Source organism: Adelges cooleyi, unplaced genomic scaffold (genome assembly GCF_023614345.1).
Source record: "Adelges cooleyi isolate 19-005CV unplaced genomic scaffold, UGA_ACOO_1.1 ACOO_flye_CR_arks_rails_tigmint_CR_PRNA_247, whole genome shotgun sequence".
Taxonomy (NCBI): Eukaryota; Metazoa; Arthropoda; class Insecta; order Hemiptera; family Adelgidae; genus Adelges; species Adelges cooleyi.
Window position 1 is genome coordinate 3,319,798 of NW_026095912.1, and position 16,124 is coordinate 3,335,921.

A 16,124-nucleotide genomic window follows, 5' to 3' on the forward strand; every position below is an offset into this window, starting at 1 on the left:
GCATGAAAATTTAGAATTTTCCCCAGAGTCATAGTACATTTTTAGCGTTTTTTATGAATCCTGAAGAGTTAAGGAGTTTTCTCAACTTTCTGCACTTTTATTGGCTTTTTGGCTGTCTTTCTTGGACGATTTCTGATCTGTAGACCGACTGATGATGAAGTAAAGCGGTCCAGTAGCTATGAAATTATTTTTGCCGAGACATAAGAATCGTTAATTTTCTAGTTTTAATATATTTTTGAGGACAAACAGTGATGTCGGTTTCAGTTTCGAAGCATGATAAATGTTAATATTTACAGCATAGTTTTTTTTTCCATACAAACATTTGACTTGATCCGTTTAGAATACTGAACAAACACAGCTGAAATATATAGAAAAATAATCATGACCTCACCTGACCCCAATAAACTGTAATATAAGTTAGTATCTACATTTGGTTAAATAATAAATTATTTTATTCCTTTTTTTTAATGCAAGTGGTACAAAACTTGGCTAAAAATAAGTCGTTATGATAAATAACCACGAGTACAGTCTTTATATAGTGTACGAGATGAAAGGGAAATAGAAACGACCGAAATGAAAATGTCGAGACGAATGTGTGGAGTGATTAGGTTAGACAGAAATAGGAATGAAAGTATAATATTATAAAGGAGGAAGTTTGGGAGTTGCGCCAATTGCAAGGGAAAAATAAGAAGATAAGACTGAGACGGTTTTATGTCAAAAAAACTTAACGCCAAAGGAACAGGAAGAAACTAAAAACGGGTAAGAGGGAGTTTAACGTGAATGGATTTAGAGGCAAAAGAATAAAAGTGGATGGATAAATATAATGCCGTGGAGTAGTAAAGGACGGATAGGGCAATGAATAAAAAGGATTTGCGATGAAAGGGATTTACACGAGATAAGGTAAAAAAGACCTTTTATTTTTTGTAAAAAAAAAACAGTTACTTTTTCTTACAAAATAGAAAATAGATAAAATCGATTTTCAAACGTAGGCCATTTTCTTTTAATAGAGTTTCCTCTTTTTACTAACGTATGGCAGAATTTTTTTTTTTTTTAAATTAATGTATTTTTTTAAAGTGGACAATTTTCCGTTTGTGTGTTAAAGATACGCGTATAATATAATGATAAGAATAAATAACAAAGGTGATAAGAAGACTGTCGAGAAACATCTGATCTCGAAATTGTGATGAGTATTTTTTTTTCTTATTTTAAAATAAAAACGTTTTTACTTACTTATATTATTTATTAGCGACATACAGCTTTATCGATATTAAAAAAGCGAGCGCTACAAAGATTAAGCAATTAAAAAAATACAAAACAAGAAAAATGCATGTTGTGTGTGTGTGTTGTTATAATTACTGTGTGTGTGCATTTTTTTTACAGACGGGTTTTTGAATTTTTTTTTTATGTAAGTCGTCCAATGTATGTGTGGTCGAGATTGAATGTAAATACATACATTTTTTTTTATGAATACTCGACGAATAATAATAATAGAGACGTCAAGACATTTTCGCAAGTATTGTGTTGCTAATGTATCGACGGTGGTCCGAACGTTTTCCAAATAATAATTCATGTTTTGTGTACATAATGCAATATTACATACATTCGACCGGTATTGTTGTTCACCAACAATCGCCATGTGTCGCAGTGTGTCCCAAAAGTACCACATAGTGTTCAAATAAAACATATAGAATATTATGGCGTTTGAAATTTGATAAAAAAAAAAACTAAATTCAAACTCAAAGCACTATTGCAATTTAAAAGTCTCAACGTTTTTCCAACATCCGTTGTACTTTGTACAAAAGTGTTATTAATCGCTTGTACTAATTGTTTTTACACAAAATCAATGTTTTTTAAAACTACCGGTGTTGGATTTAATATGATATTGACATTTTCTGTTTTGAGAAATTGGATTTTTTAGTATTTGGCTATCTTGGAAGTTGTGCAAAATTGGTTTAGGTTATACGTTTACCTACCCGGTTACACCCTGTACAGTAAGTGTTCAGAATAGTGAATGATAGCAATTTATCCGTCCAACTTGCTTTTTTTTCCCATACGATTCTATACGGGCGCACAAACCAAGAACACACACACAATGGGATCATTAAAATCAACTACCGGTCACAATATGTAGAGAAAAAAAAATTAGCTAAATATATTTCAACGAACAAAGCAAGCCGCTTTAAAATCGTATGACCCACATTGAAATATTTTTTTGTTAATTTCAGTAAAATTTGTTTAGGTCCAAATAAGTAGCTTGCAAAAAAAAAACTATTAAGAAATGTTGTTTTAAATTCACATTAAAACTTTGTATGTATGTTAGGTACTTGAAAATAAAATGTGTTTTAAATTTTAAAACATGTAGAGTAGTACATATTGTTTTAATTTTTTTTTTTTTAAATGGCTTAAACGTTTAGCAACATTGGTAGAGATGTGTAACGCAGAGCTGCTATTTGTTTTTAAAGTAAATGCTGTTTAGAAAAAAAAAATACAAAATATTAACAATGTTACATATACATTTTTACATCAATGGGTTAGTTTTATTTCATTTTTCTTTTGTAAATATCAGCAACTTAAAAATAATAACATTTTATTCAATCTTATCCTTAATTTGATTTGGTCATAATCTCCCCCTTCCCGTTTTAAGCGAAGAACTTACAATACAAGTGATTTTCTCCATTTTGATTTTCACTGTCGTCTTAATCTCTCTTTTCATAGAAATAAGGGTTTTAGCCAAGTTAACCGTTGCAACACCTTAATTCTCGTTTCCTTTCCATCATATCCTACATCATTGGATTCGTCTTAGGCTCTGGCCAGTATATTTCTAGTTTTCAATTGTACTTCAAGTTGGTTTCGACCTATAGCCTTATAGGGATGGTTCGTATAACGTGTGTATCTATATTTTAGCAATATATATATATACAGAAATAAAAAGGGTGACTATTTTGTATTTTTTTTTCTTCTTCAATTTAAACACTGCAAACAACACGGATGTATCGAACGCACTTTGATCCCCTTTCGAACGAGGCCAAACGAAACCCTATAAAACGTTTCAAAAAACACTAGTGTTTCACACGACCCCGTCGGCACGGGCATAGCTATTATTTAAATACCAAAGCCCAGTCTTCATACATCCCGCGGTAACCGTTGTTACCGCGGTAAGTAAATACACGGTTACTATGGTTGCCACGGAGCAAAGAGAAAAATAACATCTAGGTATCGTATATAAAAAACATTTAACTCGTTTTTTTTCATGTCGCTTTTTCAGGGCAACAATACTTACAATATTATTATGTCCCTTCTCTCTTACACACCCAAATCATTATTTGACATCGGTATTGGTACCGATTTGGCTTTTTATTTATTTATTTTTAATTCCAACAGCTCGTGACACGAATGGTCTGTACGCCAGACGTGTAATCACGATTGGTGCATTATGTATTATTATCATTATCATTGTCCCCGATTCGGTCGTGTGAAGCACAGGCACACGCTATTCGGGCGTCACGAAAAACAGCTATAAATAAAACTAATAAACAAAATAGTAAATTCGTCTAGTGAAATTAAATCATCAGTGCCGCCCCAACGTTTTTAAAAAAATTGTCTCTTATCATTTTTCCTTATCGATTGATAAGGAAGTGTAGTGATAACGATAAATGAGTTACTTATCGTTATCACTACACTATACTACAGATGAATATATTATGTGATAAACTAGATTGCTAACTACTGATAAGAGTAAAAACCGACGCGGCCATTTTTGTGGGACTTATGTGTGTAAATAATGATTTAAATAATTATATATAGATTATCTAAGATTCTGTGCTATCAACTTAACTTTTAAATTTTATAATCAGTGATAACAGTTTTATGATAAGCTTCTAAATGCCACAAAGATGGCGGAAAATGGTAATTTTAATTATCTTTATTGACGGCATGTATGCTTGGCTATCTAGTTTATTTTATATATCAGTTTATTTCCTCTTCTTGTCACTATCATATCTTGTCAGTCGGTTTTCCCTTTATTTCGAAACGCCTTTATCAATTGGTTTTAGCTTCGATGCAGAGCAGAGATAGTTATTAATTTTTTTTTAAACTGGCTCCACAGCGTTTTTCCCTTTGTATTGTATCGATCAAGCAAGGTTTTTCTTTTGCCAACAACTACGGTTCTGCCGAAATGAATTAAATTTTCCCACGCTTTTTTGAAATGGGCGATTCCCTAATTTTCATTAGCTTAAACGATATTATCGAAACACGCCTCGCATGTCGTCGGCAATAGCAATAATGTATACAGTTATTAATTTCGCAAGCACACATCATCATGTGTGCTGTGAGTCGGAGATAGCAGCCCGTCACGCCATTCAATTAATAACGTTTCACTTTTGACGTGCGATGTTCATCAACGACATTCTATTTCGAAATGTACATAATAATAATTTGTATCGCTATAATACACCCGAGTATATAAAGATATATATTATTATTTTTTGTCTACTGAGAAATGATGGATGAATGATATGTGTGCGCCAAACAGACCAGCACCACCGGCAATGTGTCACCGACAATGATAATGATAATATTACTAAAATTGGTAATATTACACCAACGCTAGGTACGGATAAAGTATTTCTTTCTGTTCATAATTGCTTCTCATTGCTTGCAATCTCACCTGAATATTGTGACTCAAAGATCAAAATGAATAAAACCAATTCCTGACATATTATGTTCACTCTAGTTCACGTTACTCTAGATAATGTTAAAATACTTTCAAATACTATAAAATATCTTAGAGCACACTCTGACCAAAAAACGAACTGGGCACACTTACTTAAACTGCTACAGATACATATATACATGATATACATATCATATCTAAATATGATGTTCAGCTAAAAACTCCAACCTTAACAAAATACAAGTCTCACAAAATCAAATACTCCCGTCACAACACCTTATATCCCTCACCATACTTAGCCAAGTTACCAAAGATTACTACACTAGTTATCATAACTCTTTGCAAAACCACCCAAATTCACCTAAAAGAAAAATATTGAATCATGGATGTGTTATCGCGGTATGTCTGTTATCACTAATCTCTTATCGCTTTTATCTAAATATCTTTTTAGATGTGGTTTTGTGACGCAAAATTTCTCGTAGCCAGCTCAATAACATATTCGTGTTAAAATTGGTAGACAAAAAATAAAACGGTTTGTTTTATGACTGGAGTGTTGGTGGAATTTTCGCGGAGTGTCTTATTTTTATATAGCATTGTTATTTATTTCTATCCGCTAGTCCGCATTTTTATTTGTTTTCTGGAAATTGACATGGCGGAGACAATGGGTTTCGCGTCTATCGAATCAGAGAAGTCTTCACGACTTGTGCAAAAATGTAAGTAATAACATTTCCTTGGACGCCCAACAGCTGAGAAGTCGTTGTGTTTTTACAGTGATGTGTTATTTTGTTATTCGTATTAATTCAATTCTCTATGTAACCAACAATAAAAACGTTCACCCCTTGGCCAAAAAATCAGTACATATTTTTCTACACGAACCCATTTAACGCTATAACTTTTTGAAAATAAAATTTAAGTTATGCGGAATATTCTTCAGCAATAGTTTTGCCGGTATACAGCGAAATCCTGTTAAACAATTAATGTCATCGACACTTTTCTCTCACAGAAGAGTAGGACAATTTTTCTTCAATCTGCCCTTTTAGTCCTAGTATTAAGGTCTAAAACGTTGACTTTTTAAAATTTTAATTCGTCATGAAAGTTTTTTTTTGTTTACATAAAAACCGGTTGGTCTTAAAGACTAAAAACACTACTACTAATACAACTATAATATTCGGGTTGTACAATTAAATATTGTCACTCGTCATGTAATCATTGTGACTTCGACCTTGTTGAATCATTGTTATTTTGTTAATTTTTGGTTAAGTTTACAGTTGTTTTTTTTTTTCAATATAATAATTTTCCTGGTCGACCAGTCGCGTCGGTTGGCTCAATGCATATTACTCTTTATTTGAAAATAAAAATAAATCTATTAAAACCCTTTCTAGTTCATTGGGAAGACTTGCCATCGATCACATATTTTGTTATTGCCGACCAAACCTCCACCCTTTGTTTATCGCGTTCGAACTTCCAATACAATGATAATAATAATAACAAATATTATTTTGTATAAATAAGGTTTCAATATATTATGTGTGGTCCGTGCCGGTTTAATTATCTATACAGTCAACGTGCGGGTCGTTTAAAAGTCCGTCCGGTATGTTTTCTACACGTATGCACATGTACAGGGTGTATACGACCTACGAACCAGGCAGTGTGTTAAAAGATTTCAGATTTGATTAAAATCCTCTTTTCGCGGTTATTAGATAGCTCTTTAAGTGTTCAAACTCGAGAATTTTCCAAATTTTAAAAGTAATTATCCAAAACTAGCAAATTATTCCTAATAAAGTTGATCAAATATAATATACGTTACCGTTTCATTTTTTCCCCTAGTTTACAGAGTTGTAGAAATTACTAAAAAAAAGGTAGCTAGATATTTAGGCATTTTATAGAAATGTTTTCGAAACGAATAACTAGAAAATTTCAATTACATAATATTTCAAGACCAAACGAGTGCCTTATCCTAATTGAATTACCCTGTATGTAGGTATGTATTTTTTTTTAAATTTTTATTTTAACGCTTTCCGACTACCGTTTGTATAAAGTATTATATTATTCTGTGTAGCTTTCGCCGGACCGGCATACGTGCTTTGAATTTACAATATTATTATTACCGTGACTCGACCAGACGGCCGCGACACGCCATGTTTGTCGATATTTAATTTAGATTAAAAAAAACCCCTTGAGAAGTCTTCAGGAATTAGTGTTAGAACCTAAGAAAGTGATGATTGTCACTTTAGAACAAGAAATAGTGTCACTTGATTTGTATTAAAAAGAATAATAGCAACGTTAATTTAACTTGCCTCAAGATGAAAATAATCAACTTAAAAACTAGTTGACTAGTGGGTTGGGATTTTTTCTTTTTATAATGTAAAATATTTTTTTTAAATAAAAACCAAAACTTAACATACAGTTCAAAAAAGAGCTTGACAAAGGAAAAGTTTCCAATTATATATCTGGTGGTGGTGAAGGTGTTTTGGTAGTAGTATTTCCATTTTCTAGGTCAAAAAGTCATATACTAGATTTTAAGCGAGACTAATTGTGTAATTTTTCTGAGGTTTTTTTCTCTATTTTAAAAGGGCGGACATGGTTGAACTTGTTTTGTTCATTTTTGCCCCTAAAGTATATTTTTGGCAAGACTTGCAACCGAGTGAGGGGAAGGTGGCGATTATTGACACACATCTTATGTATAAAACCAATACCGTCTTCTCGGTTTCCTTTAAAACAAAAGTAGTCTACTTGCATTGTTAAACTGAAACGTCGGCGTTTTTTTTTTTGTATTTTTTTTGTAATCTTACGCTTTTGTTTAAGCTGAGCAAGCATTTTTTCTTCGACGTCGGATTGTCGTTGTTATATATTTTATTTCAACCGTCTGTCTGGTAAAATCCACCCGGAAAGCGTACAATGATCTAAGCAAAAAAAAAAAAAAAATTAAACCCAAACAAAATCCCTCTCTTGTCTTTTTGTCCGGTCTTTTTAAGCCTCGGTCGTTTGCGAGGAAAATATTTTGATCATTACTTCAGAAAAACTGTCCAACAAGGGTTGTATCTCGCTCTCTTTCGAATAATCCTTTATCCGAAGACTGACGTTTTTGACTAGACGGATGACTAGAAACGCCAGCAGCAGAAAACGTTTATTTTCCAACCACCATGGCCTTTGTTAGGTTTGTACAGTCGCCATTAAAGACATCAACACCACTCGAATACGTTTTGTTAATATAATATTATGTTACTACTACTCGATGAGTCGTTCGAGCTGTTAAGTATTTTAACGTGAATCCGTTTATGAGTTTTTTCAAATATTTCTTTCCCGGTACAACAACGATAATTATTATTATACGTGTACGTACAGTTTATTCGTGTTTTGAGATAATATTAAGTCGTTAACATACGCCAAGACATGCGTCGCAACGATAGCAAAAATAATATATGTATTTCAGTAGTGTGCGGCCTTTTTTTGTGTTCAACACATTATAATTATTTACTATGGGACACATAGTGGTTTTTCCCTCGATGGACGATAACTGGTGTGTAGGTTACTACCACAGATATGATTTATTGATAACGAGAAATTCACTGATAACGGATATGATAAGAACGCGGTGTTGCGAGTCGGCTGATAACATAAAACGGACGGGGCACACTTCACCCATTTCCCCCAAAAACATGAAAATATGAATATCGATAGAGTAGTAGTGCCACTGTGCATGTATTACAGCTAACAATATTGATATTCATAATAATAACAACTATTTTGATCAGTACAAGTTTCAACACAACCAAAAATTAGCGAATTTTACAAAAAAAAAAAAAGCGCCTCAGAGAAAATAACAGGCGAGATCATAATACAAACACAACATTTGTGCAAAATAAAGTAGTAAAAAGAAAAACAGGCGTTTTTCCGAAGATTTTATTAATTTTCTTTATCCTTGGAAATCGTTTGTAGTTTGAATATCATTTGCCTATAGCCCCGTGTGCAGTGTGCTTTTTAGGGCGTTTTATGGGATTTTATCGTCTGGCGAGCATTGTACACGGGAAAAAAGAATAACAAATTAAAGGGGGAGAGGGAAAATTCCACCGGTTATATAATAATAGTAATGATAATAATAATTTAGATTCGAGGAAGTCGACTAAACACGGGAGATTGAAAATACAAAGTCTTTTCAGCTCGTTAACGAATCGTGAGAGAAACTTAATATCACAACGCACTTCTTTATGTCGGACAACAAAAGGCACTCGTTCACGGCCTCGTTGAAAAGACTTTGTGTGAATATATATATTTATAAAGAGAGAGAAAGAGAGAAAATAAAATAAATTATTTAAAAAGCGTTTAAAGAAACTACAAACAACCCGAAAAAGGTGATTAAAACCATCCCAACGATTTCGAAAACTTTGGCCGTATTCGTTATTATGAACGCCAAACAAAATACCGGTGTAAATATTTTTGGCTGTTTAAGTGAGCGTTTGAAATTGTTCTTCACCTAAAACTCTGAAAAATTTGTTTGAGACAAACACACAAACTTCGAGACGTTTACCCCTTTAAGTTGGGGTACGTTATTTTTGATTAATAACAAAAGAAATAAAGTTCAAACATTTATACAATGTTATAATAGATGTAAAATTTACCAAGCCAGAAGATTGACAGAGTGAATATGTCTGTCAATGGAGCAACTTTGACAGGGTTAATTAAAGATAATTTTTTAAACAATTTTTTCTACACCACCGCCTTTTTAATATTTTTTTGGGGGCGGCCAGGAATAGTTATCGATGAAAGGTCAGAGATTGTGAGTATGATGATTTATTAAATAAAGTTAAAAAAAAATGTCCATAATTATTCGACAAATAACAGCAATTGATTTCAATTGTGCGACAGTATCGTTGTTCGTGTTAACGACAATATTATTAATAAACTATTATTATGGTGTTGATCGAGTTCAGGTTAGGTTCAAGTGCATTCCATTGAGTAACGTCCACCTTGTAATACTGATCAATAACAGTAAAGTAAAGAAACAGTAGGTAGTGTGTCCTACGTTGACATAAATAAAAAAATCTCTCGGGTCGTTTGCCTAACCGTGTTCGTTTGTTGTATTTGAACTTTGAGAAGTTTTCTTTTTATTATTTGCTTTTGTCCCAATCGAGTGTTGTATTAGCCTTCACTTCGGGTCTTGCCCCGTTTGCATTTAAACGATGACAATAAAAGGGTTGCTGTGACGACAATAATGTGCTTAAAATTGTATTTTTAACACAGCCACAATAAGACTTCTCTGATCTGTGTCCCAATGCCAAAACAATAGCTGTTAAAAGTTCAGCCAAAACTTTATATAAAACGCCATTTGGGATCTTTGCTTCTGCGTAAGCTAAGTGCAAGTTTCCGTTCCAATTTGGTTTTAACTCCTTCGGGTCTTATTTGATCACTTCAAGGAATATTGGTCTTGGTTTATGTCCCCGTGGTCTATTTGGTTTACCAATACCATATCTTAATAAGAATAAGCCATCTGCTCAAGCAAGTCTCCAACAAACTGTCCTTACAAACTGCACTGTATCTTATTTTTTGTATACAAATTCTTTAGTTCTTATTGTTTGACCTCCTTTTCTATTTTTTCTTTCTGTCGTAGGGGCCATAGCTTTTTATTGAATACAATTTACAATTTCCAAAGTCTGATAACATGTAACAATATATGTTAGTATATGTTTTATACATTCAAAAGTAGAACGTTGCAAAAAGAAAATACGTCTTATGTCATCCAAGGTCGTAAACCTTAGTTGGCCCCTTCGACGTAGTAAGCCTATATTTTATGTACAATATCCGAATATATGTGTATAAATCCAGTCGTTATTCAACACTTAATGGCGAGGGGGTCGGGGGGGGGGCTATTTTTGTTTTTATGTTTTGACAATATGAACAAAATATAAGTGCAAAATTTATTTTGGTTAGACATTTTCGTTAAAAAACTCAATTTTATTATGGAATTTTTTACCAATTGAAAACTTGGCCTTTTTTTGTATTTTGTTTGCAAGTGTTTAAAATCTAAATACAAACCAGAGCTGTGTTGTACTCCCAATGTGTGTATGATAAAATAGTGTAATCAAATGTTATATTATGTGCTCATAATAATACATATATTATCCGCCCCACCTGTTTGACCGTACAAGGTAACGTGTACACGATCCACGACCGACATAATCGGTGAAGTCATCATTGTTACCATCGCATTGGATGGTAAAAAATAAAATACATAAAAAACAGTCGTTCACACATCCGAGTCACACATGACTAATACTAGTTTTATTTTTAAATATTTTTCTTTTCAACCAGAATGTATAGTAATTATCGTCGTCGAATTCCAATTTAGGATGTTTTTTTTGTATGTGACCTAAAGAAGGATGCCTTGTATGTAGATAACTGCAGGGCCATATTACCCATTAGCAAGATATGCATGTGTTGTGAATGTAGAGTCGTCTAATCAAAAGGAAGGGCCTCAGTTCAATTACACAATATTTATACAAATAAGAACTATAATCTGTATCGTTAGTATCGTCACTAATGGAGAATAGACATTATAGTCATCTACGTAGTGTCATCTATTTAATTGGCTGGCCAGCTGATAAGGTATATTAGGAAATCAGCTGGTCGCTTCGAGGGGCAATTGGAATTTGTTTTTTTTATTTTTTGATAACATTATGATATACTTGCCCGAAAAGTAAGTGTCAGTTCAGAGAAACCTTTCTATTAGAATGTACCGTGTACGCATAAAATTATGTAACTCACAAAGTATAATGGTTCGCGTTTGATCGTTATTTAATGTGTGTTTTGGGACCACTGAATATTGTAGTGCACTCCTCTAATACACTTAATGGACGCTTATGCGTGACGCCCGAGTATATTATTTTATTCATGACTCATACCTTTGTTTGAATATTATTCACCAGTGTCGGCAGTGTTCACCTTTGCGAAATGACTCTGTTTATAAGGGCGTTTTTTTATTTATTTTTTGTTACTTAAGTCGAACAAGAACATAACCATTTAGCGTTGCCCGAGTTAATAAAAGTCAGCGTGTACCTACCGGGTTTTTATTAGGTTGTGAGATAACATGATAAGGGGGGAATGAACGACTCATTGATAACAGCTGTTAAGAGACGAATGATAAGATTATTAGCCGGTATGAGATTATTGATAAGAGTCAGAAAAAATCATTTAGGTATCGCAGAATAAATTAAATCAATATGAACACTTTCAATGTAAACTAACAAACGTGGTGGCCATTTTCCGTATCCGTTATAATGATATAATAAATTATGTCTATACACGACTAATGTATAAATATATTTTATTATGAGCTCGTCCATCTCCTTATCACACTTTTCATCTCTTGCCATCTCTTCTCATTATCAGCTCTCATTCTTATTTTAAACTTTCAGAGGCGGTGTTTTACAACGCTTTATCTATAAGAATGTAAATAAAACGTTGACGAGCAGTGCTCTACGAATTAACTTGTTTCCTTGTAAAAATTATCAACTATCCTAATAAAACAATAATTGCGGGGAAACAGGCGTCTTCGGGTCGACTAACTTTTGCAATAAGAAAATATCGTTTACTGTTTTTTTTTTTGTGTAGTCAATTTTAAATGGTTGACTCGTCGCAAACACACGTGTTGACGATTTGAAGAGATAATTTCCGAGCGACAGGCAATAAAAAAAAATTATTTTTTTAAGGTTTTCTTAGGTTTTTTTTAATTTTTTGTAATATATTTTTCCTCGTTAACATCTGGCGTGCACGTCGGCGCCAAACCCAGCAGCACCGACGGGTTTTTTACAGCTCATACGGACCGTGGCGATTGTTTATTTATTTAAATGTTCTTAGATGTATTTCTTAGTGTTTTTTTTTTCGTTTTCGTTTTTGGTCATCATCGATATCCCGTTTGCACCGCCCGCTCGAGTCCAATCGGGGATTTTATAGCCATTATTATTATTATATATACACATAATATAACAATAACACAACGTCGTGGACTAATTGAAACGCGTACAAAACGCATATAATCGTTCAACCGTGAAATTTCCTATTAGAAAAAAAAAAAATAATAATCGACCGGCACACGCTGTATGCATCGCCCACGCAGACGACCGGTAGTACCATATAAATCAGTTGGACAATAAATAATATATAGTGTAATAATAGTGTATATAATAGCGCATAAGTCTGGCAAAATAGTCACTTTGATGTGTGTTTACAAAATAATTCTAGAAAGCGTATTTTTAGGTTATAAAAATGTCAAAATTATTATTCCCTAGGTAATCCATTAAAGGAAAACCGGTGAAACGTGCCTTGAATGAAATATGCTCTTAACTGAAAGTATTCTCTATAATTGACAGATACACACCCCACCCCCTTTGAGCTGCATAAAGCTAAAAAATGTAGCTTGTAAAAAAAAAATCTAAAAATCCGCTCTCTAGAATTAACATTTAACTGTATGCCTGTAGTCTGGTCGAGGTGATTTAAATACAAAAGGATAATCGAACAAATGTCAAAATAGTAACTTAGCGAAATAAATTGAATTGCACGTAATATATACATTGGTGTTATAGCCAAATTCGTTAACAGTCTTACTGTCTTACAGGTAATTACATACTTCATCATGTTAAATTAGTTATATAATTTATGATAAAATATGAGTATAAAGTATCATCTGACAAAACATTATGAGTCATCGCATCAACATCAATTATTATCGATAGATAATGATATTGTTCACAAGTACATAAAAAAAAAAGAGGAAAAAGAGTTAACACTTTTTTTAATCATTCTTATTAGATCTTCGTGGATCCGCGAATAACGCGTTGCACTCAAGTACAATGAACTATGTCTATTAATTCATAGAATGCATGATTCAATATTGTAACAGATTAGATAAGACGGGTTGCACTGTGGTGTCGTTTACTGATAGCCGAAAGCCTACTGGGTTTATAGTGTGATCACATTTTAGAAATAAAAAATATTGTACAAAAACGTTTCATTATAATAATTAACATGTTGTGGGATAATTTTTATCACAAATCGGTGTTAACCAAATCAATGAACTCGGTTGTGAAACGATGCGTTCTCATAAAGATTATAATTTTTGTTTGCTGCCAGCGGGGTTACTATTATTATTATTGAGGACGGTTTTGGCGGCTTGTTTACAGTTTTATCAAAATCATAGCACTCACAGGGATCATAGAATTTAATAAAACTATTTAGGACGGTCCATCACGCATGTTCTAAAGGGTCAAATCGAATTAAACGTTTTAAAAATTCTGAGATAACACACACACACACACACACAATATGATGACGCTGTGATTAACCTCAATAATGTTGTTATCAGCACCTAATACTAAAGGGGAGAGATAAAAATGTACATATTTTAGTGTAGCATGAAGAAAAATGTTAAATGTATGTCAAATGTATAAAAATTAATATAAGTCTTTTATAATTTTATCTTCTGAGATATTTGTATATTTTGTTTAGACATTCGTTTAGCAGGTGACCTACCGACATTTTCTAAGGTTTAATAGGAGATGACCTATGTTCCCGTTTGAAAAAAAACGAGGTCGATATTGTTTTCTCTATAAGAGATAACGATAAAAAAATAATAATTCAAAGTATTAAAACATATACCGGGTCATTCATTAAACAACGCTCTACACCGGTTTCCTCTCAAAAATAAAAACTAAAAAGTAACAATTAAAGGGGCGAGTGGATAATATTGTGATGTTAAGTGAGTGACGTTTTGTTGTAAAATAGTTTTATTAGATTTATTTTTATCTGCGCCCATTTCTGGACCGCACAAAAATAATTATTCAAAACTGACTAATCGACTAGAGTCAGATTTAAACATTTAATTAAATTAATACATTACCGTTTGAGTTTTAAAATTCGGTGAAGCTCTAGCAACTAATAATATTATACAAGATAAAAATTTGAATATTGTCTAAAATTGTGCTATATTAACATAAACGAAAATGTTTTCAAAAAGAAACGCTACATAATAACTGTAAGAATAAACCAGTGTAGGGCGTTAATAGAATCACTCGGTATATAGTAAACACATTTTAGACATCGGATGGATCGCCCTGTATATTATATTATTGTTTCGCGCGATGCGTCGACTCGAGTTAGTGTGTGTAACTCGCGGCGTAGCTCTCTCGTCGTAACTCGTTACTGACTTAACGCGGCATTTTATTTGTTTTGTTTTGTTTACAGGAATATTTACGTTTTTTGTCGGTTGCGCGGACACGGACGAGATAATACCGCCGACACACCGGAGCGGCCGCTACGCAAGTAAGCAGAATCAGCCGCTGCCGCCGCGGGCGGTAAGTACGCCGCCGCCAACGTCGTCGACTAAAACGACCGCGACGACGGCCGCCGCCGACACAGGCGTCTTCTTCACAACGCTGACCGCCGCCGCCGTTGCCGCAGCAGACGACCGCGGAGATTATTGATCCGATTCAAATGATTTTCTGGTAAGTACCAATTACCGGGTATGTGTTTAAATGCACGCGGTCCGCAGGTCCGAATATCGCGGTCAGAAATTCAACTTGAATTTTATATATTTTTTTAATCGCACAAGTATAGTTTAAGTAAGTAAGTAAGTCATTCGAACATTGAAATCATAGTGCTTCGTTTTACAGTTGGATTTTTATACATAGGGACTGTGGATCCACTCAACAACGTTTATTAGGTAAGAGATTATTATCTATCTAAAACTGGTTATGGACCAGTGGAGATTTCCAGTTAATTGCTGTTCGTCATTAAAATAAGTTCAAAAAATATACTATTTAAGTTTACACCAATTATACGGGTAAAACTTAGGCAATATTATTTCTGACCGCAATATTTGAATTTTTCAACACTGTTTAGATGACCAATGGGTTATAATAATAATAAGTGCTAAATTTTAAAAAGTACTTTTTTTGGTTTTTTATATCTGGTGACCATAATGTTGTAACGTGTAGCGAATCTACAATTGGTTTTTTTTTTAATTATAATATTCATAAATAGCTATTACATACATAGGGACTGTGTTTCAAAGTGATCCGCTCAATATCTCAATTGTTATCGACCAGACAAAATTGTCAGTAAACTATCATTCTTAAGCAAAAAAAAAAATATATACCATTTTACAAGTTTTAAAAGTAGATTCACAAATAATTAATTTCGAAGAGGAGTGGAAAACATAAAAAATTGTGAAAAATTGAAATCAAATTGCACAAAAAACGGCAAAAAAATTCAATAACCAATTAAACACCGAGAGATATTTATTGGATCACTAAAAAATATATATATATTTATATTACTTTGTTGATATAACGTGCATTTAAAAAAAAAAATTATTTCAAGATAATTTTCTATGTGTGTTTTAAACCGGGACATGGAAATCTTGTAACTATTACTAGGGGCCTTATTATGAAACCGTACG

The 16,124-nt window shown here is 33.0% G+C and overlaps 1 protein-coding gene across 9 annotated transcripts in view; it reads left to right on the forward strand.

Moving 5' to 3' along the window:
• LOC126836897 (plasma membrane calcium-transporting ATPase 3) overlaps nucleotides 1-16,124 on the forward strand; it is a 67,339-nt gene that overhangs the window by 16,673 nt on the left and 34,542 nt on the right. For all 9 annotated transcript variants that reach the window (XM_050570607.1, XM_050570606.1, XM_050570608.1 and 6 more), the window contains exon 2: nucleotides 14,909-15,168. The gene's annotated coding sequence lies outside the window, so the exon portion shown is untranslated. The remainder of the gene's footprint in view (nucleotides 1-14,908; nucleotides 15,169-16,124) is intronic.